The following is a 25618-nucleotide window of genomic DNA, read 5'->3' as shown; positions in this document are numbered from 1 at the left end:
CTCGTGCAATGTTGCAAATCTTTGAGTCGCTCAACACGGGCGTCACTATCAGGAAGATTAGAGCAGTGGTACATTGAATGTTTCTCATTGCAGAACAAACATGTTCCATAGCTTCCAGTACCCTTTGGTGTCACGTTCTTGGGTGACACAGTAACTATAGGCTTGGAGGGTCCCACTGCATATACGCCCACACTGCTACTGTTCCACTTTGGTGTTGAATTATATTGTCTAGATTGATTTGGAGTACCTTTGGTACTCTGTGGTTTACTATTATTGGTTTCTGAGGGTTTACTTGGTGGTTTTAATTTGTCATGTGTTCGTAATTGATGAACTACTGACTTTAAACCTTCAGATATTTCATTCATGGATAAGATGCTTTTATTGTAATGAGCACTCATTTGTCTCAATATGTCCCTAGGTATTTTCTCCTGGACAATTATTTTCAAGACCCACTCAGCCCCGTTTGTATCTGCTGTCAGGCTGAGGGCATTGATCAATGATTCTACCTCCAGCTTGAAGACTTGGAGTGAATCAGCTGAAGCCTCCGGTGGGGGTAAATGCAACAGCTCATGAACTAAATGTGATGTTCTTACTTCTGGATCAGCATAATTATCCTTGAGGAGTTTTACTGCCAGATCATAGCCGTCATTAGTTAATCTCAGATGGGATACTACTGTTTTAGCCTCACCTGATAATTGACCTTGCAAATAAGAGAATTTACTACTCTTTGGTAAAGATTGTTTTGAGTCTACAAGGTCAACGAATTTGTTCCAAAATTCGTCCCAATCTTCCTCATCTTTTCCTGAGAAAGTGGGTAAATTAATTGGAGGGAGTCGAGCTTCTGCTTGACTCGTATTAGATGCAACTGTTGTTGTTGTTGCTGTTGCCTTGTTCTGGGCAATTAATTTGACATAAGGCTGTAACGTGGCCTGAGTGTGATCTTCATAATTCGCAAGATCAACCATAATGTCGTCTATTTCTGTTTCTGATAAATTAGTGTTGGCAAGTTCAGCCACATATGTTGCTATTTGACATTTAATTTGCTCAAATTTACCTGCAGCTGCTTGATAATAGCTTTCCAGGTCAGCATAATCAACTTGAGATTGTTGTGACAAATCTTCACATTTCTTGATCTGTCTTGTTAAGTGGCCTTTAAGACCTGCAAGGGTTCTTTTCATTCTCCCTGCATTATCCATCCTGGCTAGTTGGTGAAGCCTTGTGGGGCTTGTATTTGGGCTGCTCATAATACTGAACAAGCACTGATGGTAGCCTAGGGTTAAATTCTGCACTCACTAGGCAATAATCCTACCTCTACTAGAGGTTAGCACTTAAAATTAATACACATTATATATATATACAATCATACACACTAATGATTTGAGTGATAAACCAGTGTCACTGGAAGTACCTTTAGGTTAGCTCTTCTATATCACCCTAGGATGGTAGAGACACTAATTAATCACTCAAAGGTGTAATGATCATAAGTAATTTATTATATATACAACTCAACTCGAGTTGATAAAAATTACACCCAAAATAGGGTCTGGACCATTCATTAATGGTGTTAGGTTATTCAATATAGTACAACTGACTATTGTAATAATGGGACTAGGATGAACAATAATAGTTCAACTAGTCAATGGTTAATATCCTACCCTGTTGTGGGTTGGCAATTAGTAAATATTATACTGTGATCACTAGTGCAATATATTAAATAATTCTCTATTTTGGAGAAATAATATACACAATTATTGATAATAGCCTCTTAATTAGCCTCTATGAAACTTCTAATATTATCTAGAAGTATTAAATATTATTAGTGACCTCGCGAAACAAACTCCACAAAATTCGTAGATAATCTCTCGCGAAATGTAACACCACGAAATCCGTGAACAATCTCGCGAAGACACAGTCACTAATTTGGCTGGTTTCTATATTAGCGCTGTCATTTCACAGAATAACACGCCACCAAATCTGTGGGTTTGCATGAAACCGCTGACTAAGGCTGAACTCGGCTGAGGGAGGCTCCTGAGCTCCCACGAGGCATCGCCGCTGTCTATGACTGGCTGGCTTTGTTTAAATAACACTGCACTAGTATATTTAATGAATCCACTGGATAACTGGTTCATCCGGTACTAAGATGACCAAATGTGGGTTCAAAGGATCAAATAATCCGTCATCCGGTTCGAAGATGACCAAATAATGTGGGAACCGACCTGTGAGATTTATATTTATTTAATTTATATGAATTTATATTTACGTTAATTTATATACTTCGATAGCAATTTGTATAATGATAAGTGGACTGTATTTCTGCAATAATCTCATAATCTCACAAATCGATCCTCTACACATTAGGGGGGTTTATATTTATATATATGCAGCCAATCAAACTACATTAATAGCTACATACATTGATGAGGTTCCTTCTCTTATAGTACAGCAGGTTAGTCCACCAGGTATAACTAGAGTGTAGACACCAAATTATCCTCTTTGAGGTAGCTTCCATATCACCCAGTAACTGGTGCACAAAATCTTGCATCCTCGTCTTGACCTGTCAAAAGTGCGCTAGCTGTGAAGCCAGATACTATATATGACAAGCTATATCAGAGAAAACACTATACAGTACATGGAACATTAAAGACCTGGCTTAATTACCTTTAGTATGAGGCGATTTCGCGTTCTAACCGGCTAACCCTATATCCTGACATTAATGGCCATAAATGAATGATAAACGGGTTTCGGATAGACACTTAACTTGTATTTGTAGACAGCGTGTTGACAATGGTACACCTTTGGGTTCCATAACACTACGTCCAAGTAAATTTAACAGGAGCCGAATTTGCTCCCGTGTGAGCCTCTGGTCTCGTATAACAACAATGGCTGCCCTCCTTCCTCCACTCTGACGCCTGGCTTACATTGTCCAGATTTCAGAACGTGATAGAAGGGTCACATTTACTCTACTTTAATATTGATAATTAAGTTAATTTATATAAGATGTTTTTATGATGGTAAAGTCCAAAGACTAATGTATTTAAGAATAATTCCCACCAGAATAGCTGGTGAATTATAATAGTATGTGGTGATGATATCCCGTTTTCTATAGACGGTAATTCCACTACAAGTACGTTTTCTATGGGTAACTTGTTGGTAATACAGCTATTATCTGTATGATATATTAAATGGTGTCGGATTTTCCGACAGACATCACCCTGACCTCACCCCATCTACACCAGCCTGACCTCACCCATCTACACCTCCCTGACGTCTCCCATCTACACCACCCTGACCTCACCCCATCTACACCACCCTGACATGACCCATCTACACCTCCCTGACCTTACCCATCTACACCACCCTGACCTGACCCATCTACACCACCCTGATCTGACTCATCTACACCACCCTGACCTCACCCATCTACACCACCCTGACCTCACCCCATCTACACCACCCTGACCCCACCCCATCTACACCACCCGGACCTCACCCCATCTACACCACCCTGACCTCACCCATCTACACCACCCTGACCTCACCCCATCTACACCAGCCTGACCTCACCCATCTACACCTCCCTGACCTCACCCATCTACACCACCCTGACACTCACCCTATCTACACCACCCTGACCTGACCCATCTACACCACCATGACCTGACCCATCTACACCACCCTGACCTCACCCATCTACACCACCCTTACCTCACCCATCTACACCTCCCTGACCTGACCCATCTACACCACCCTGACCTCACCCATCTACACCTCCCTGACCTCACCCATCTACACCAACCTGACCTCACCCATCTACACCTCCCTGACCTCACCCATCTACACCACCCTGACCTCACCTATCTACAACACCTTGACCCCACCCATCTACACCTCCCTGACCTCACCCAACTACACCACCCTGACCTCACCCATCTACACCTCCCTGACCTCACCCATCTACACCACCCTGACCCTACCCATCTACACCTCCCTGACCTCACCCATCTACACCACCCTGACCTCACCCATCTACACCTCCCTGACCTCACCCATCTACACCACCCTGACCCCACCTATCTACACCTCCCTGACCTCACCCATCTACACCACCCTGACCTCACTCCATCTACACCACCCAGACCTCACCCATCTACACCACCCTGACCTCATCCATCTACACCACCCTGACCCCACCCATCTACACCAACCTGACCTCATCCCATCTACACCACCCTGACCTAACCCATCTACACCACCCTGACCTCACCCCATCTACACCACCCTGACCTCACCCATCTACACCTCCCTGATCTGACTCATCTACACCACCCTGACCTCACCCATCTACACCACCCTGACCTCACCCCATCTACACCTCCCTGACCTCACCCTTCTACACCACCTTGACCTCAACCATTTACATCACTACCCTGTCCTCACCCCATCTACCCCTCCCTGACCTCACCCATCTACACCACCCTGACTTCACCCCATCTACACTACCCTGACCTCACCCATCTACACCACCCTGACCTCACCCATCTACACCACCCTGACCTCATCCAGCTACATTACCCTGACCCCACCCATCTACACCACCCTGACCTCATCCATCTACACCACCCTCAACTCACCCATCTACACCACCCTAACCTCATGCATCTACACCACCCTGACCTCACCCATCTACACCCTGACCTCACCCCAGCTACACCACCCTGACCTCACCCATCTACACCTCCCTGACCTCACCCATCTACACCACCCTGACCTCACCCATCTACACCTCCCTGATCTGACTCATCTACACCACCCTGACCTCACCCATCTACACCACCCTGACCTCACCCATCTACACCACCCTGACCTCATCCATCTACACCACCCTGACCTCACCCATCTACACCACCCTGACCCCACCCATCAACACCACCTTGACCTCACCCATCTACACCACCCTGACCTCACCCCATCTACACCACCCTGACCCCACCCATCTACACCTCCCTGACCTCACCTATCTACACCACCCTGACCTCACCCATCTACACCTCCCTGACCTCACCCATCTACACCACCCTGACCTCACCCATCTACACCACCCTGACCCCACCCATCTACACCACCCTGACCTCACCCATCTACACCTCCCTGATCTGACTCATCTACACCACCCTGACCTCACCCATCTACACCACCCTGACCTCACCCCATCTACACCACCCTGACCTCACCCATCAACACCTCCCTGACCTCACCCATCTACACCACCCTGACCTCACCCATCTTCACCACCCTGACCCCACTCATCTACACCATCCTGACCTCATCCATCTACACCACCCTGACCTCACCCATCTACACCACCCTTACCTCATCCATCTACACCACCCTGACCTCACCTATCTACACCACCCTGACCCCACCCATCAACACCACCTTGACCTCACCCATCTACACCACCCTGACCTCTCCCCATCTACACCACCCTGACCCCACCCATCTACACCTCCCTGACCTCACCCATCTACACCACCCTGACCTCACCCATCTACACCTCCCTGACCTCACCCATCTACACCACCCTGACCTCACCCATCTACACCAGCCTGACCCCACCCATCTACACCTCCCTGACCTCACCCATCGACATCACCCTGACCTCACCCCATCTACACCAGCCTGACCTCACCCATCTACACCTCCCTGACGTCTCCCATCTACACCACCCTGACCTCACCCCATCTACACCACCCTGACTTCACCCCATCTACACTACCCTGACCTCACCCATCTACACCACCCTGACCCCACCCATCTACCTCACCCTGACCTCATCCATCTACATCACCCTGACCTCACCCATCTACACCACCCTGACCTCATCCATCTACACCACCCTGACCTCACCCATCTACACCACCCTGACCTCACCCCAGCTACACCACCCTGACCCCACCCATCTACACCACCCTGACCTCATCCATCTACACCACCCTCAACTCGCCCATCTACACCACCCTAACCTCATGCATCTACACCACCCTGACCTCACCCATCTACACCACCCTGACCTCACCCCAGCTACACCACCCTGACCTCACCCATCTACACCTCCCTGACCTCACCCATCTACACCACCCTGACCTCACCCATCTACACCTCCCTGATCTGACTCATCTGCACCACCCTGACCTCACCCATCTACACCACCCTGACCTCACCCATCTACACCACCCTGACCTCATCCATCTACACCACCCTGACCTCACCCATCTACACCACCCTGACCCCACCCATCAACACCACCTTGACCTCACCCATCTACACCACCCTGACCTTACCCCATCTACACCACCCTGACCCCACCCATCTACACCTCCCTGACCTCACCTATCTACACCACCCTGACCTCACCCATCTATACCTCCCTGACCTCACCCATCTACACCACCCTGACCTCACCCATCTACACCACCCTGACCCCACCCATCTACACCACCCTGACCTCACCCATCTACACCTCCCTGATCTGACTCATCTACACCACCCTGACCTCACCCATCTACACCACCCTGACCTCACCCCATCTACACCACCCTGACCTCACCCATCAACACCTCCCTGACCTCACCCATCTACACCACCCTGACCTCACCCATCTTCACCACCCTGACCCCACTCATCTACACCACCCTGACCTCATCCATCTACACCACCCTGACCTCACCCATCTACACCACCCTGACCTCATCCATCTACACCACCCTGACCTCACCTATCTACACGACCCTGACCCCACCCATCAACACCACCTTGACCTCACCCATCTACACCACCCTGACCTCTCCCCATCTACACCACCCTGACCCCACCCATCTACACCTCCCTGACCTCACCCATCTACACCACCCTGACCTCACCCATCTACACCTCCCTGACCTCACCCATCTACACCACCCTGGCCTCACCCATCTACACCACCCTGACCCCACCCATCTAAACCTCCCTGACCTCACCCATCGACATCACCCTGACCTCACCCCATCTACACCAGCCTGACCTCACCCATCTACACCTCCCTGACGTCTCCCATCTACACCACCCTGACCTCACCCCATCTACACCACCCTGACATGACCCATCTACACCTCCCTGACCTTACCCATCTACACCACCCTGACCTGACCCATCTACACCACCCTGATCTGACTCATCTACACCACCCTGACCTCACCCATCTACACCACCCTGACCTCACCCCATCTACACCACCCTGACCCCACCCCATCTACACCACCCGGACCTCACCCCATCTACACCACCCTGACCTCACCCATCTACACCACCCTGACCTCACCCCATCTACACCAGCCTGACCTCACCCATCTACACCTCCCTGACCTCACCCATCTACACCACCCTGACACTCACCCTATCTACACCACCCTGACCTGACCCATCTACACCACCATGACCTGACCCATCTACACCACCCTGACCTCACCCATCTACACCACCCTTACCTCACCCATCTACACCTCCCTGACCTGACCCATCTACACCACCCTGACCTCACCCATCTACACCTCCCTGACCTCACCCATCTACACCAACCTGACCTCACCCATCTACACCTCCCTGACCTCACCCATCTACACCACCCTGACCTCACCTATCTACAACACCTTGACCCCACCCATCTACACCTCCCTGACCTCACCCAACTACACCACCCTGACCTCACCCATCTACACCTCCCTGACCTCACCCATCTACACCACCCTGACCCTACCCATCTACACCTCCCTGACCTCACCCATCTACACCACCCTGACCTCACCCATCTACACCTCCCTGACCTCACCCATCTACACCACCCTGACCCCACCTATCTACACCTCCCTGACCTCACCCATCTACACCACCCTGACCTCACTCCATCTACACCACCCAGACCTCACCCATCTACACCACCCTGACCTCATCCATCTACACCACCCTGACCCCACCCATCTACACCAACCTGACCTCATCCCATCTACACCACCCTGACCTAACCCATCTACACCACCCTGACCTCACCCCATCTACACCACCCTGACCTCACCCATCTACACCTCCCTGATCTGACTCATCTACACCACCCTGACCTCACCCATCTACACCACCCTGACCTCACCCCATCTACACCTCCCTGACCTCACCCTTCTACACCACCTTGACCTCAACCATTTACATCACTACCCTGTCCTCACCCCATCTACCCCTCCCTGACCTCACCCATCTACACCACCCTGACTTCACCCCATCTACACTACCCTGACCTCACCCATCTACACCACCCTGACCTCACCCATCTACACCACCCTGACCTCATCCATCTACATCACCCTGACCTCACCCATCTACACCACCCTGACCTCATCCATCTACACCACCCTGACCTCACCCATCTACACCACCCTGACCTCACCCCAGCTACATTACCCTGACCCCACCCATCTACACCACCCTGACCTCATCCATCTACACCACCCTCAACTCACCCATCTACACCACCCTAACCTCATGCATCTACACCACCCTGACCTCACCCATCTACACCACCCTGACCTCACCCCAGCTACACCACCCTGACCTCACCCATCTACACCTCCCTGACCTCACCCATCTACACCACCCTGACCTCACCCATCTACACCTCCCTGATCTGACTCATCTACACCACCCTGACCTCACCCATCTACACCACCCTGACCTCACCCATCTACACCACCCTGACCTCATCCATCTACACCACCCTGACCTCACCCATCTACACCACCCTGACCCCACCCATCAACACCACCTTGACCTCACCCATCTACACCACCCTGACCTCACCCCATCTACACCACCCTGACCCCACCCATCTACACCTCCCTGACCTCACCTATCTACACCACCCTGACCTCACCCATCTACACCTCCCTGACCTCACCCATCTACACCACCCTGACCTCACCCATCTACACCACCCTGACCCCACCCATCTACACCACCCTGACCTCACCCATCTACACCTCCCTGATCTGACTCATCTACACCACCCTGACCTCACCCATCTACACCACCCTGACCTCACCCCATCTACACCACCCTGACCTCACCCATCAACACCTCCCTGACCTCACCCATCTACACCACCCTGACCTCACCCATCTTCACCACCCTGACCCCACTCATCTACACCATCCTGACCTCATCCATCTACACCACCCTGACCTCACCCATCTACACCACCCTTACCTCATCCATCTACACCACCCTGACCTCACCTATCTACACCACCCTGACCCCACCCATCAACACCACCTTGACCTCACCCATCTACACCACCCTGACCTCTCCCCATCTACACCACCCTGACCCCACCCATCTACACCTCCCTGACCTCACCCATCTACACCACCCTGACCTCACCCATCTACACCTCCCTGACCTCACCCATCTACACCACCCTGACCTCACCCATCTACACCACCCTGACCCCACCCATCTACACCTCCCTGACCTCACCCATCGACATCACCCTGACCTCACCCCATCTACACCAGCCTGACCTCACCCATCTACACCTCCCTGACGTCTCCCATCTACACCACCCTGACCTCACCCCATCTACACCACCCTGACATGACCCATCTACACCTCCCTGACCTGACCCATCTACACCACCCTGACCTGACCCATCTACACCACCCTGATCTGACTCATCTACACCACCCTGACCTCACCCATCTACACCACCCTGACCTCACCCCATCTACACCACCCTGACCCCACCCATCTACACCACCCGGACCTCACCCCATCTACACCACCCTGACCTCACCCATCTACACCACCCTGACCTCACCCCATCTACACCAGCCTGACCTCACCCATCTACACCTCCCTGACCTCACCCATCTACACCACCCTGACCTCACCCCATCTACACCACCCTGACCTGACCCATCTACACCACCATGACCTGACCCATCTACACCACCCTGACCTCACCCATCTACACCACCCTTACCTCACCCATCTACACCTCCCTGACCTGACCCATCTACACCACCCTGACCTCACCCATCTACACCTCCCTGACCTCACCCATTTACACCAATCTGACCTCACCCATCTACACCTCCCTGACCTCACCCATCTACACCACCCTGACCTCACCCATCTACAACACCTTGACCCCACCCATCTACACCTCCCTGACCTCACCCAACTACACCACCCTGACCTCACCCATCTACACCTCCCTGACCTCACCCATCTACACCACCCTGACCCTACCCATCTACACCTCCCTGACCTCACCCATCTACACCACCCTGACCTCACCCATCTACACCTCCCTGACCTCACCCATCTACACCACCCTGACCCCACCCATCTATACCTCCCTGACCTCACCCATCTACACCACCCTGACCTCACTCCATCTACACCACCCAGACTTCACCCATCTACACCACCCTGACCTCACCCATCTACACCACCCTGACCCCACCCATCTTCACCAACCTGACCTCACCCCATCTACACCACCCTGACCTCTCCCCATCTACACCACCCTGACCCCACCCATCTACACCTCCCTGACCTCACCCATCTACACCACCCTGACCTCACCCATCTACACCTCCCTGACCTCACCCATCTACACCACCCTGACCTCACCCATCTACACCACCCTGACCCCACCCATCTACACCTCCCTGACCTCACCCATCGACATCACCCTGACCTCACCCCATCTACACCAGCCTGACCTCACCCATCTACACCTCCCTGACGTCTCCCATCTACACCACCCTGACCTCACCCCATCTACACCACCCTGACATGACCCATCTACACCTCCCTGACCTTACCCATCTACACCACCCTGACCTGACCCATCTACACCACCCTGATCTGACTCATCTACACCACCCTGACCTCACCCATCTACACCACCCTGACCTCACCCCATCTACACCACCCTGACCCCACCCCATCTACACCACCCGGACCTCACCCCATCTACACCACCCTGACCTCACCCATCTACACCACCCTGACCTCACCCCATCTACACCAGCCTGACCTCACCCATCTACACCTCCCTGACCTCACCCATCTACACCACCCTGACACTCACCCTATCTACACCACCCTGACCTGACCCATCTACACCACCCTGACCTGACCCATCTACACCACCCTGACCTCACCCATCTACACCACCCTTACCTCACCCATCTACACCTCCCTGACCTGACCCATCTACACCACCCTGACCTCACCCATCTACACCTCCCTGACCTCACCCATCTACACCAACCTGACCTCACCCATCTACACCTCCCTGACCTCACCCATCTACACCACCCTGACCTCACCTATCTACAACACCTTGACCCCACCCATCTACACCTCCCTGACCTCACCCAACTACACCACCCTGACCTCACCCATCTACACCTCCCTGACCTCACCCATCTACACCACCCTGACCCTACCCATCTACACCTCCCTGACCTCACCCATCTACACCACCCTGACCTCACCCATCTACACCTCCCTGACCTCACCCATCTACACCACCCTGACCCCACCCATCTACACCTCCCTGACCTCACCCATCTACACCACCCTGACCTCACTCCATCTACACCACCCAGACCTCACCCATCTACACCACCCTGACCTCATCCATCTACACCACCCTGACCCCACCCATCTACACCAACCTGACCTCACCCCATCTACACCACCCTGACCTAACCCATCTACACCACCCTGACCTCACCCCATCTACACCACCCTGACCTCACCCATCTACACCTCCCTGATCTGACTCATCTACACCACCCTGACCTCACCCATCTACACCACCCTGACCTCACCCCATCTACACCTCCCTGACCTCACCCTTCTACACCACCTTGACCTCAACCATTTACATCACTACCCTGTCCTCACCCCATCTACCCCTCCCTGACCTCACCCATCTACACCACCCTGACTTCACCCCATCTACACTACCCTGACCTCACCCATCTACACCACCCTGACCTCACCCATCTACACCACCCTGACCTCATCCATCTACATCACCCTGACCTCACCCATCTACACCACCCTGACCTCATCCATCTACACCACCCTGACCTCACCCATCTACACCACCCTGACCTCACCCCAGCTACATTACCCTGACCCCACCCATCTACACCACCCTTACCTCATCCATCTACACCACCCTCAACTCACCCATCTACACCACCCTAACCTCATGCATCTACACCACCCTGACCTCACCCATCTACACCACCCTGACCTCACCCCAGCTACACCACCCTGACCTCACCCATCTACACCTCCCTGACCTCACCCATCTACACCACCCTGACCTCACCCATCTACACCTCCCTGATCTGACTCATCTACACCACCCTGACCTCACCCATCTACACCACCCTGACCTCACCCATCTACACCACCCTGACCTCATCCATCTACACCACCCTGACCTCACCCATCTACACCACCCTGACCCCACCCATCAACACCACCTTGACCTCACCCATCTACACCACCCTGACCTCACCCCATCTACACCACCCTGACCCCACCCATCTACACCTCCCTGACCTCACCTATCTACACCACCCTGACCTCACCCATCTACACCTCCCTGACCTCACCCATCTACACCACCCTGACCTCACCCATCTACACCACCCTGACCCCACCCATCTACACCACCCTGACCTCACCCATCTACACCTCCCTGATCTGACTCATCTACACCACCCTGACCTCACCCATCTACACCACCCTGACCTCACCCCATCTACACCACCCTGACCTCACCCATCAACACCTCCCTGACCTCACCCATCTACACCACCCTGACCTCACCCATCTTCACCACCCTGACCCCACTCATCTACACCATCCTGACCTCATCCATCTACACCACCCTGACCTCACCCATCTACACCACCCTTACCTCATCCATCTACACCACCCTGACCTCACCTATCTACACCACCCTGACCCCACCCATCAACACCACCTTGACCTCACCCATCTACACCACCCTGACCTCTCCCCATCTACACCACCCTGACCCCACCCATCTACACCTCCCTGACCTCACCCATCTACACCACCCTGACCTCACCCATCTACACCTCCCTGACCTCACCCATCTACACCACCCTGACCTCACCCATCTACACCACCCTGACCCCACCCATCTACACCTCCCTGACCTCACCCATCGACATCACCCTGACCTCACCCCATCTACACCAGCCTGACCTCACCCATCTACACCTCCCTGACGTCTCCCATCTACACCACCCTGACCTCACCCCATCTACACCACCCTGACATGACCCATCTACACCTCCCTGACCTGACCCATCTACACCACCCTGACCTGACCCATCTACACCACCCTGATCTGACTCATCTACACCACCCTGACCTCACCCATCTACACCACCCTGACCTCACCCCATCTACACCACCCTGACCCCACCCATCTACACCACCCGGACCTCACCCCATCTACACCACCCTGACCTCACCCATCTACACCACCCTGACCTCACCCCATCTACACCAGCCTGACCTCACCCATCTACACCTCCCTGACCTCACCCATCTACACCACCCTGACCTCACCCCATCTACACCACCCTGACCTGACCCATCTACACCACCATGACCTGACCCATCTACACCACCCTGACCTCACCCATCTACACCACCCTTACCTCACCCATCTACACCTCCCTGACCTGACCCATCTACACCACCCTGACCTCACCCATCTACACCTCCCTGACCTCACCCATTTACACCAATCTGACCTCACCCATCTACACCTCCCTGACCTCACCCATCTACACCACCCTGACCTCACCCATCTACAACACCTTGACCCCACCCATCTACACCTCCCTGACCTCACCCAACTACACCACCTTGACCTCACCCATCTACACCTCCCTGACCTCACCCATCTACACCACCCTGACCCTACCCATCTACACCTCCCTGACCTCACCCATCTACACCACCCTGACCTCACCCATCTACACCTCCCTGACCTCACCCATCTACACCACCCTGACCCCACCCATCTATACCTCCCTGACCTCACCCATCTACACCACCCTGACCTCACTCCATCTACACCACCCAGACTTCACCCATCTACACCACCCTGACCTCACCCATCTACACCACCCTGACCCCACCCATCTTCACCAACCTGACCTCACCCCATCTACACCACCCTGACCTAACCCATCTACACCACCCTGACCTCACCCCATCTACACCACCCTGACCTCACCCATCAACACCTCCCTGATCTGACTCATCTACACCACCCTGACCTCACCTATCTACACCACCCTGACCTCACCCCATCTACACCTCCCTGACCTCACCCTTCTACACCACCTTGACCTCAACCATTTACGTCACCACCCTGACCTCACCCCATCTACCCCTCCCTGACCTCACCCATCTACACCACCCTGACTTCACCCCATCTACACCACCCTGACCTCACCCATCTACACCACCCTGACCCCACCCATCTACACCACCCTGACCTCATCCATCTACATCACCCTGACCTCACCCATCTACACCACCCTGACCTCATCCATCTACACCACCCTGACCTCACCAATCTACACCACCCTGACCTCACCCCAGCTACACCACCCTGACCCCACCCATCTACACCTCCCTGACCTCACCCATCTACACCACCCTGACCTCACCCATCTACACCTCCCTGATCTGACTCATCTACACCACCCTGACCTCACCCATCTACACCACCCTGACCTCACCCATCTACACCACCCTGACCTCACCCATCTACACCTCCCTGATCTGATCCATCTACACCACCCTGACCTCACCCATCTACACCACCCTGACCTCACCCCATCTACACCACCCTGACCTCACCCATCTACACCTCCCTGACCTCACTCATCTACACCACCCTGACCTCACCCATCTTCACCACCCTGACCCCACTCATCTACACCACCCTGACCTCATCCATCTACACCACCCTGACCTCACCCATCTACACCACCCAGACCTCATCCATCTACACCACCCTGACCTCACCCATCTACACCACCCTGACCCCTCCCATCAACACCACCTTGACCTCACCTATCTACACCACCCTGACCTCACCCCATCTACACCACCCTGACCCCACCCATCTACACCTCCCTGACCTCACCCATCTACACCACCCTGACCTCACCCATCTACACCACCCTGACCTCACCCATCTACACCACCCAGACGTCACCCATCTACACCACTCTGACCTCACCCATCTACACCACCCTGACCTCACCCCATCAACACCACCCTGACCTCATCCCGTCTACACCACCCTGACCTTACCCCATCAACACAATTCTGACCTCATCCCATCCACTCTACCCTGACCTTACCCCATCTACAAAACCCTGACCTTACCCCATCTACACAACTCTGACCTAACCCCATCAACACCACCCTGACATCACCCCATATACACCACCTTCACTTCACCCCATCTACACCACCCTGACCTCACCCATCTACACCTCCCTGATCTGACTCATCTACACCACCCTGACCTCACCCATCTACACCACCCTGACCTCACCCCATCTACACCACCCTGACCTCACCCATCTACACCTCCCTGACCTCACCCATCTACACCACCCTGACCTCACCCCTCACCCATCTACACCACCCTGACCTCACCCCATCTTCACCTCCCTGACCTCACCCATCTACACCACCTTGACCTCAACCATTTACGTCACCACCCTGACCTCGCCCCATCTACCTCTCCTTGACCTCACCCATCTACACCACCCTGACCTCACCCCATCTACACCACCCTGACCTCACCCATCTACACCACCCTGACCCCACCCATCTACACCACCCTGACCTCATCCATCTACACCACCCTGACCTCACCCATCTACACCACCCGGACCTCACCCCATCTACACCACCCTGACCTCACCCATCTACACCACCCTGACCTCACCCCATCTACACCAGCCTGACCTCACCCATCTACACCTCCCTGACCTCACCCATCTACACCACCCTGACCTCACCCCATCTACACCACCCTGACCTGACCCATCTACACCACCATGACCTGACCCATCTACACCACCCTGACCTCACCCATCTACACCACCCTTACCTCACCCATCTACACCTCCCTGACCTGACCCATCTACACCACCCTGACCTCACCCATCTACACCTCCCTGACCTCACCCATTTACACCAATCTGACCTCACCCATCTACACCTCCCTGACCTCACCCATCTACACCACCCTGACCTCACCCATCTACAACACCTTGACCCCACCCATCTACACCTCCCTGACCTCACCCAACTACACCACCCTGACCTCACCCATCTACACCTCTCTGACCTCACCCATCTACACCACCCTGACCCTACCCATCTACACCTCCCTGACCTCACCCATCTACACCACCCTGACCTCACCCATCTACACCTCCCTGACCTCACCCATCTACACCACCCTGACCCCACCCATCTACACCTCCCTGACCTCACCCATCTACACCACCCTGACCTCACTCCATCTACACCACCCAGACTTCACCCATCTACACCACCCTGACCTCACCCATCTACACCACCCTGACCCCACCCATCTTCACCAACCTGACCTCACCCCATCTACACCACCCTGACCTAACCCATCTACACCACCCTGACCTCACCCCATCTACACCACCCTGACCTCACCCATCAACACCTCCCTGATCTGACTCATCTACACCACCCTGACCTCACCTATCTACACCACCCTGACCTCACCCCATCTACACCTCCCTGACCTCACCCTTCTACACCACCTTGACCTCAACCATTTACGTCACCACCCTGACCTCACCCCATCTACCCCTCCCTGACCTCACCCATCTACACCACCCTGACTTCACCCCATCTACACCACCCTGACCTCACCCATCTACACCACCCTGACCCCACCCATCTACACCACCCTGACCTCATCCATCTACATCACCCTGACCTCACCCATCTACACCACCCTGACCTCATCCATCTACACCACCCTGACCTCACCAATCTACACCACCCTGACCTCACCCCAGCTACACCACCCTGACCCCACCCATCTACACCACCCTGACCTCATCCATCTACACCACCCTGAACTCACCCATCTACACCACCCTAACCTCATGCATCTACACCACCCTGACCTCACCCATCTACACCACCCTGACCTCACCCATCTACACCACCCTGACCTCACCCATCTACACCTCCCTGATCTGACTCATCTACACCACCCTGACCTCACCCATCTACACCACCCTGACCTCACCCCATCTACACCACCCTGACCTCACCCATCTACACCTCCCTGACCTCACCCATCTACACCACCCTGACCTCACCCATCTTCACCACCCTGACCCCACTCATCTACACCACCCTGACCTCATCCATCTACACCACCCTGACCTCACCCATCTACACCACCCAGACCTCATCCATCTACACCACCCTGACCTCACCCATCTACACCACCCTGACCCCACCCATCAACACCACCTTGACCTCACCTATCTACACCACCCTGACCTCACCCCATCTACACCACCCTGACCCCACCCATCTACACCTCCCTGACCTCACCCATCTACACCACCCTGACCTCACCCATCTACACCACCCTGACCTCACCCATCTACACCACCCAGACGTCACCCATCTACACCACTCTGACCTCACCCATCTACACCACCCTGACCTCACCCCATCAACACCACCCTGACCTCATCCCGTCTACACCACCCTGACCTTACCCCATCAACACAATTCTGACCTCATCCCATCCACTCTACCCTGACCTTACCCCATCTACAAAACCCTGACCTTACCCCATCTACACAACTCTGACCTAACCCCATCAACACCACCCTGACATCACCCCATATACACCACCTTCACTTCACCCCATCTACACCACCCTGACCTCACCCATCTACACCTCCCTGATCTGACTCATCTACACCACCCTGACCTCACCCATCTACACCACCCTGACCTCACCCCATCTACACCACCCTGACCTCACCCATCTACACCTCCCTGACCTCACCCATCTACACCACCCTGACCTCACCCCTCACCCATCTACACCACCCTGACCTCACCCCATCTTCACCTCCCTGACCTCACCCATCTACACCACCTTGACCTCAACCATTTACGTCACCACCCTGACCTCGCCCCATCTACCTCTCCCTGACCTCACCCATCTACACCACCCTGACCTCACCCCATCTACACCACCCTGACCTCACCCATCTACACCACCCTGACCCCACCCATCTACACCACCCTGACCTCATCCATCTACACCACCCTGACCTCACCCATCTACACCACCCTGACCTCACCCATCTACACCACCCAGACGTCACCCATCTACACCACTCTGACCTCACCCATCTACACCACCCTGACCTCACCCCATCAACACCACCCTGACCTCATCCCATCCACTCTACCCTGACCTTTCCCCATCTTCACAACCCTGACCTTACCCCATCTACACCACTCTGACCTAACCCCATCAACACCACCCTGACATCACCCCATATACACCACCCTCACTTCACCCCATCTACACCCCCCTGACCTCACCCCATCTACACCACCCTGACCTCACCCCATCTACACCTCCCTGACTCATCCATCTACACCACCCTGACCTCACCCATCTACACCTCCTTGACCTCACCCATCTACACCACCCTGATCTCACCCATCTACACCACCCTGACCTCACCCATCTACACCACCCTGACCTCACCCATCTACAACACCCTGACCCAACCCATCTACACCTCCCTGACCTCACCCAACTACACCACCCTGATCTCACCCATCTAAACCTCCCTGACCTCACCCATCTTCACCACCCTGACCCTACCCATCTACACCTCCCTGACCTCACCCATCTATACCACCCTGACCTCACCCCATCTACACCACCCTGACCTGACCCATCTTCACCACCCTGACCTGACCCATCTTCACCACCCTGGCCTGGCCCATCTACACCACCCTGACCTCACCCATCAACACCACCCTGACCTGGCCCATCTAAACCACCCTGACCTCACCAATCTACACCTCCCTGACCTCACCCATCTACACCACCCTGACCTCACCCATCTACACCTCCCTGACCTCACCCATCGACATCACCCTGACCTCACCCCATCTACACCAGCCTGACCTCACCCATGTACACCTCCCTGACCTCACCCATCTACACCACCCTGACCTCACCCATCTTCACCACCCTGACCTCACCCCATCTACACCACCCTGACCTCACCCATCTACACCTCCCTTACCTGACCCATCTACACCACCCTGACCTCACCCATCTACACCACCCTGACCTCACCCATCTACACCTCCCTTACCTGACCCATCTACACCACCCTGACCTGACCCATCTACACCACCCTGACCTCACCCATCTACACCTCCCTGACCTCACCCATGTACACCACCCTGACCTCACCCATCTACACCACCCTGACCTCACCCATCTACACCCTGACCTCACCCATCTACACCACCCTGACCTCACCCATCTACACCTCCCTGACCTCACCCATCTACACCACCCTGACCTGACCCATCTACACCTCCCTGACCTCACCCATCTTCACCACCCTGACCTGACCCATCTACACCTCCCTGACCTCACCCATCTACACCACCCTGACCTGACCCATCTACACCTCCCTGACCTCAACCATCTACACCTCCCTGACTTGACCCATCTACACCACCCTGACCTCAACCATCTACACCTCCCTGACCTCAACCATCTACAGCTCCCAGCGTGTGGTCTGGCCCACATATTCCTCGTGTTATCAGGTCATCACTCATCACTCACTTATAACAACACAAGTATCTGGACGCTACTCATCGCGTCCATATATATTTATATATATACATACATATAATATTATATATATATTCATATAATATTATAACACCTCAAACCCAACATGGAGGTGTGTGGAGGCTGCTTTAAGCCACTTCGGAAGTGTTACAGGCATTGTATGTAACATAAGAGTTCACCTGAGTTGTACAGGATTACCTACACAATATGCAAACCGGGAAGGTAACTACTGGATCTGTCAAAGTGACAGACAGATGTGGGAAAACATCACCAAACTAATGAATAACATTCCTGAAGTACACAGGCTACAATTCACACAAAAACTACCAGAAATATATGTAGAGTATATAAAGACAGCAACGAACTCTGAGCACAACCCAGGGACTGAGAATTTAGAGAGTCAAAGTAGCAATGTAGAAGGGCATAGTGTCGAGGTACACAAAAATGAAGGCAATATTGTAGAGCACACTGGTGATATGAATAAGGAGAGAAAAATTGAGACGAATGAGAACACAAATGAGAAAGACGAAAACAACAAGGAGAAAGATAAGGTTAATACCGAGAATGAATGCAGAAACGAGAAAGTTGGAACAAAATACACAAAGGTAGCAAAGTCGTGCACGGGTACAAGCAAGAAGAATACGATCACAGATGAAAATATTTGCAGGTATTATGCAAAAGGACAGTGTAGATATGGGCCCAGAGGCACGGAATGCTCATTCATGCACCCACGGAAATGCTGAAACTGGTTAGGGAAAGGTAGATTTCGTTTTGATACTGAGTGTAGATATTTTCACCCTAAGCTATGCAAACTCTCAGTTAATGAGAGGAAATGCTGCGATCTTCATTGCCCTGATTTCCACATCAGAGGTACACAGCGCTATATAAGAGAGGAAGTCCAATATAATAGCCCTGAATTTTTTTTAGAGGCAGGCAGAAACAGAGGGAGAAACAGACAGGTAAAAACGTGACAGAAGTACAGATGGCGAGGGGGAAATGCTCATGACTGGACTATGGTTCGTCAACAAGCCCACACATACTACACCCCCCAACTACACAGAGACTACCACACTCCTCAGTATCACTTCCAAAACTGGACAAACCATTGCCACAACAACACACCCTGGGTCAGGGTAGAGAGGAGGGAGAACTACCAAAACCTTCCAGAAGTGACACACAATATGGACAATCATTCATATTTGCAAACATTCAAGGTTTAAAGCCAAAGTCAAGAAATAATGTTAAGTTCATAAATGACCCTCTAATAGAGTCAAACTAAATATTTGGGGCATTCATGGAAACTCATACAAAAGATTACATGGATGGTGAAATTTGGATTCCAAATTATAATTTATATAGATGTGATAGAAAAACTAGGTCAAATGGAGGAATAGGTCTGTATAATAAAGATGGCCTGGTAGGCACAGAACTACTAAACTCAACTAATGAGGTGGTACTTGGAATTCAGGTAGAAAAACTAAACCTAATTATTATTCTATTATATTAACCGCCATATACAGATTGAGGAATTCAAAGAGCCAAGATAGAGAACATATTTGATAACCTAGCAAACCCAGCTCTAGATATTATCTTCCTTGGAGATTTCAATTTACCGAGTCTAAGATGGAGAATGGCAAACACAAATATCATAGCAGGGAATGACCCGGGAAATAACCAACCACCAGTCAGGGAACTTTTGAGATTCTGTGAGAAATTCTCGCTCAATCAACAGATAACAGAACCAACTAGGAACGAAAACACACTAGACTTGTTATTCACAAACAATGATGAACTAATCAGAGACATTACAATCTCAGATACTACATACTCAGACCATAAGCTCATTGAAGTGCGAACTAGCATAAATAACGATAGTAGGTCTAAGAGACCCAACAAGCGAGAAGGAATATTCAATCAATTCAATTTCAACAATAAGAGGATTGACTGGGAAAAAATAAATGTAGACCTTGCAACCATTCAATGGGAGACGGTCTTAAGCGACAAAACTCCCACACAGGGAATAGCTCAACTGACAGCTGAAGCTTACAAGGTCTGCTTGAAGCACGTGCCTGTGAGGAGGGGCAGAAAGAGGACCACTCTAGAAAGAGAACGCAGACGACTGTACAGGAGAAGGAAAAAATAACGGAAATGCTTCGGCAGACACGACTATCACAAGCAAGGAAAATAAGCCTAAGCAGGGAGATCGAAGAAATAGAACAAACGTTGAAGCGATCATATGAGTCTGAGGAAATGGAATGGGAACAGAAAGCTATACAGGAGATAAAGAAAAATCCAAAATATTTTTTCACATACGCAAAATCAAAATCCAAAACCTCGACCAGTATTGGACCGTTAATTACAAATGAAGGTACGTACACAGAGGACAACAAAGAGATTAGTGAATTTCTAAGAAGCCAGTATAAGGCTATGTTTAGCACACCAATAAACAACATGAAAGTTGATGACCAGACAGCTTCTTTATGAATGACATTCAAGCTGCAGATAATAAATCGGATATTACCACAAACTCGGAAGACTTTTAAAGAGAAATTGACAATATGCCTATGCACTCAGCTCCTGGGCCTGACTCATGGAATTCAATATTCATAAAGAAATGTAAAGTACCAGTAGCGCGAGCACTCAGCGTAATATGGAGAAAGAGCCTAGATACAGGGGAGATAACAGCAGCACTTAAATCTGCAGATGTAGCTCCAATGCACAAGGGGGGGAGTAAAGCCTGGGCAAAAAATTATAGGCCAGTTGCACTAACATCACACATAATAAAGGTGTTTGAAAGAGTGATTAGGAATCAAATTTCTAGTTTTATGGAAAACAATGAGTTGCACAACCCAGGACAACGTGGATTTAAAGCGGGAAGATCCTGTTTGTCACAGTTACTCAACCACTATGACAAAATCACAGAAGCTCTAGAAGAAAAGCAAAATGCAGATGTAGTATACACAGACTTTGCAAAGGCGTTCGACAAATGTAACCATGGGATGATAGCACACAAAATGAGGTCAATGGGAATAACTGGAAAAGTAGGACGCTGGATACTCAATTTCCTGTCGAACAGAACACAAAGAGTAACAGTCAATCAAATAAAGTCGAGTCCAAGCGAAGTTAAAAGCTCTGTACCTCAAGGTACAGTCCTTGCACCGCTACTGTTCCTTATTCTCATATCAGATATAGACAAAAATACACGTCACAGCTTCGTGTCATCCTTCGCAGATGACACAAAAATCAGCATGAAAATTACCTCTACTGAAGACATTAAACAATTACAAGCAGATGTCAACAAAGTTTTTTGATTGGGCAGCAGAAAATAACATGATGTTTAACAGCGATAAATTTCAGGTACTCAGGTATGGCAAAAGTTAGGATCTGAAACATAATACAGGGTACAAAACACAATCAAATCTTCCCATAGTAGAAAAACAGCATGTCAAGGATTTGGGAATAATGATGTCCAACGATCTAACGTTTAGGGAGCATATCCAAGCAAATATTGCGTCAGCCAGGAAAATGATAGGATGGATTACGAGAACTTTCAAATCCAGGGATCCCATCACAATGGTTGTACTCTTCAAGTCACTTGTGTTGTCCCGTCTCGAGTACTGCTTAGTACTCACTTCCCCCTTCAGAGCAGGAGAGATTGCTGAAATAGAGGGAATACAGAGAACATATACGGCACGCATAGACGAGATAAAACACCTAAATTATTGGGATCGTCTCAAAGCTCTCCAAATGTACTCTCTAGAAAGGAGACGAGAGAGATACCAAATAATATACACATGGAAAATACTGGAGGGCCAGGTCCCAAATCTACACAGTAAAATAACAATGTACTGGAGTGAACGATATGGAAGAAAATGCAAGATTGAACCAGTGAAGAGCAGAGGTGCCATAGGCACAATCAGAGAGCACTGTATAAACAACAGAGGTCCGCGGTTGTTCAACGTCCTCCCAGCGACTATAAGAAATGTTGCTGGAACAACCGTGGATATCTTCAAGAGAAAACTGGACTGTTTTCTAAGAGAAGTTCCGGATGAGCCGGGCTGTGGTGGGTATGTGGGCCTGCAGGCCGCTCCAAGCAACAGCCTGGTGGACCAAACTCTCACAAGTCAATCCTGGCCTCGGGCCGGGCTTGGGGAGTAAAACTCCCAGAACCCCATCAAGCAGGTACGTCGCTTACCCTTGTCTTGTGCCATCCCGCCAACCACAGCTGTGTTATGTTGAGTCAAGACAAGTGGGGGAAGAACCTTCGACAAGCCGTCGGCTTGCTGTCCTCGTCGAGGCCTCTAGGGTTAGTTTGTCTACAGACGGTAACAATATGAGGTTTCTCTGTGGTGGAATTTGCCTTCATGTGCCTTAGTCTGACGCTCGGTCGAGGCGGCTCCCAATCGATATATCTGGAGGGAATTATTCTAGGAGACATTTTCTTCCCCCTTGACTCTCAATAAATATGACTCCTACAAAGTTCCAGCCACTTGGGCTGGATGGTAGAGCGACGGTCTAGCTTCATGCAGGTCGGCGTTCAATCCCCCGACCGTCCAAGTGGTTGGGCACCATTCCTTCCCCCCGTCGCATCCCAAACCCGTTCCCAGTGCTATATAGTCGTAGTGGCTTGGCGCTTTCCCTTGGTAGTTCCCTTGTCTTCCTTCTACAGTGGGTTGCTAGGCACAAGTTCACCTTAGTGTGAAACAAATCAGATAAGTCTAAGTATTTTATATATATTTTTATATCACCAACATAGTGCTGAGGGTTGCCAACTAACGTTTTCATTATTATATTTTTGGTATTTGTTGTATAATACAATGATAATAATTGCATTCAGTTTATTACAAGTAACATTATTGTGGAGTTTTATAGCCGCATTTTAGGTAAGAAAATTAACGCCTCAAAATATCGTTTTGTAAACTCCACATTTTTTTATAGATTCCTTTTGATTGCAATAACATTTTCATACAATGTTCACGTCCCCAGAGGCTAAAACTGACTAAAATCATTGTCTTAATTTATTTCTTGTGTACATTGTTTGGTGTTTTAAATTTGTTACCAAAAGTTCATAGTATTTGTTCATAATACATAATAATATGAAACATTGTCTTTGGAAACCATTTGTCTCAGTTCTAGATAGGAAGTTGAGGTACCTTGAAGTACCTTCAAGATCCCTGGTGTTAGCTGTCTCAGCTACAGGTCAAACCAAGTGTCTTCATTACACCAATGATAAAGAAGATCCTGTAGTGCAAGGTGTTCCCCCAAGCAGCACAATATGAAGGCACAATATGAATTCTCAGGATCAAGGCAGAATATCCAGTTAGATCTGTTGGTAGAGCGACACCCTGGCTTCTTAATGAGTCGACGTTCAATCCCCGACAATGCAAGTGTTTGGGAGAAAAGAGCGTTTTGGAACAGCTGTGTCTCAGTGGCTTGGCACTTCCTAGAAACTCACCAAACTATAGGGAGCTGGTGGACACTGGGGAAGATGTACGGCACATTTGGGCTGCAGGACGT

Source organism: Procambarus clarkii, chromosome 47 (assembly GCF_040958095.1).
Source record: "Procambarus clarkii isolate CNS0578487 chromosome 47, FALCON_Pclarkii_2.0, whole genome shotgun sequence".
Taxonomy (NCBI): domain Eukaryota; kingdom Metazoa; phylum Arthropoda; class Malacostraca; order Decapoda; family Cambaridae; genus Procambarus; species Procambarus clarkii.
The sequence above is the reverse complement of the archived record's forward strand: the minus strand, read 5'-3'. Positions refer to the sequence as shown.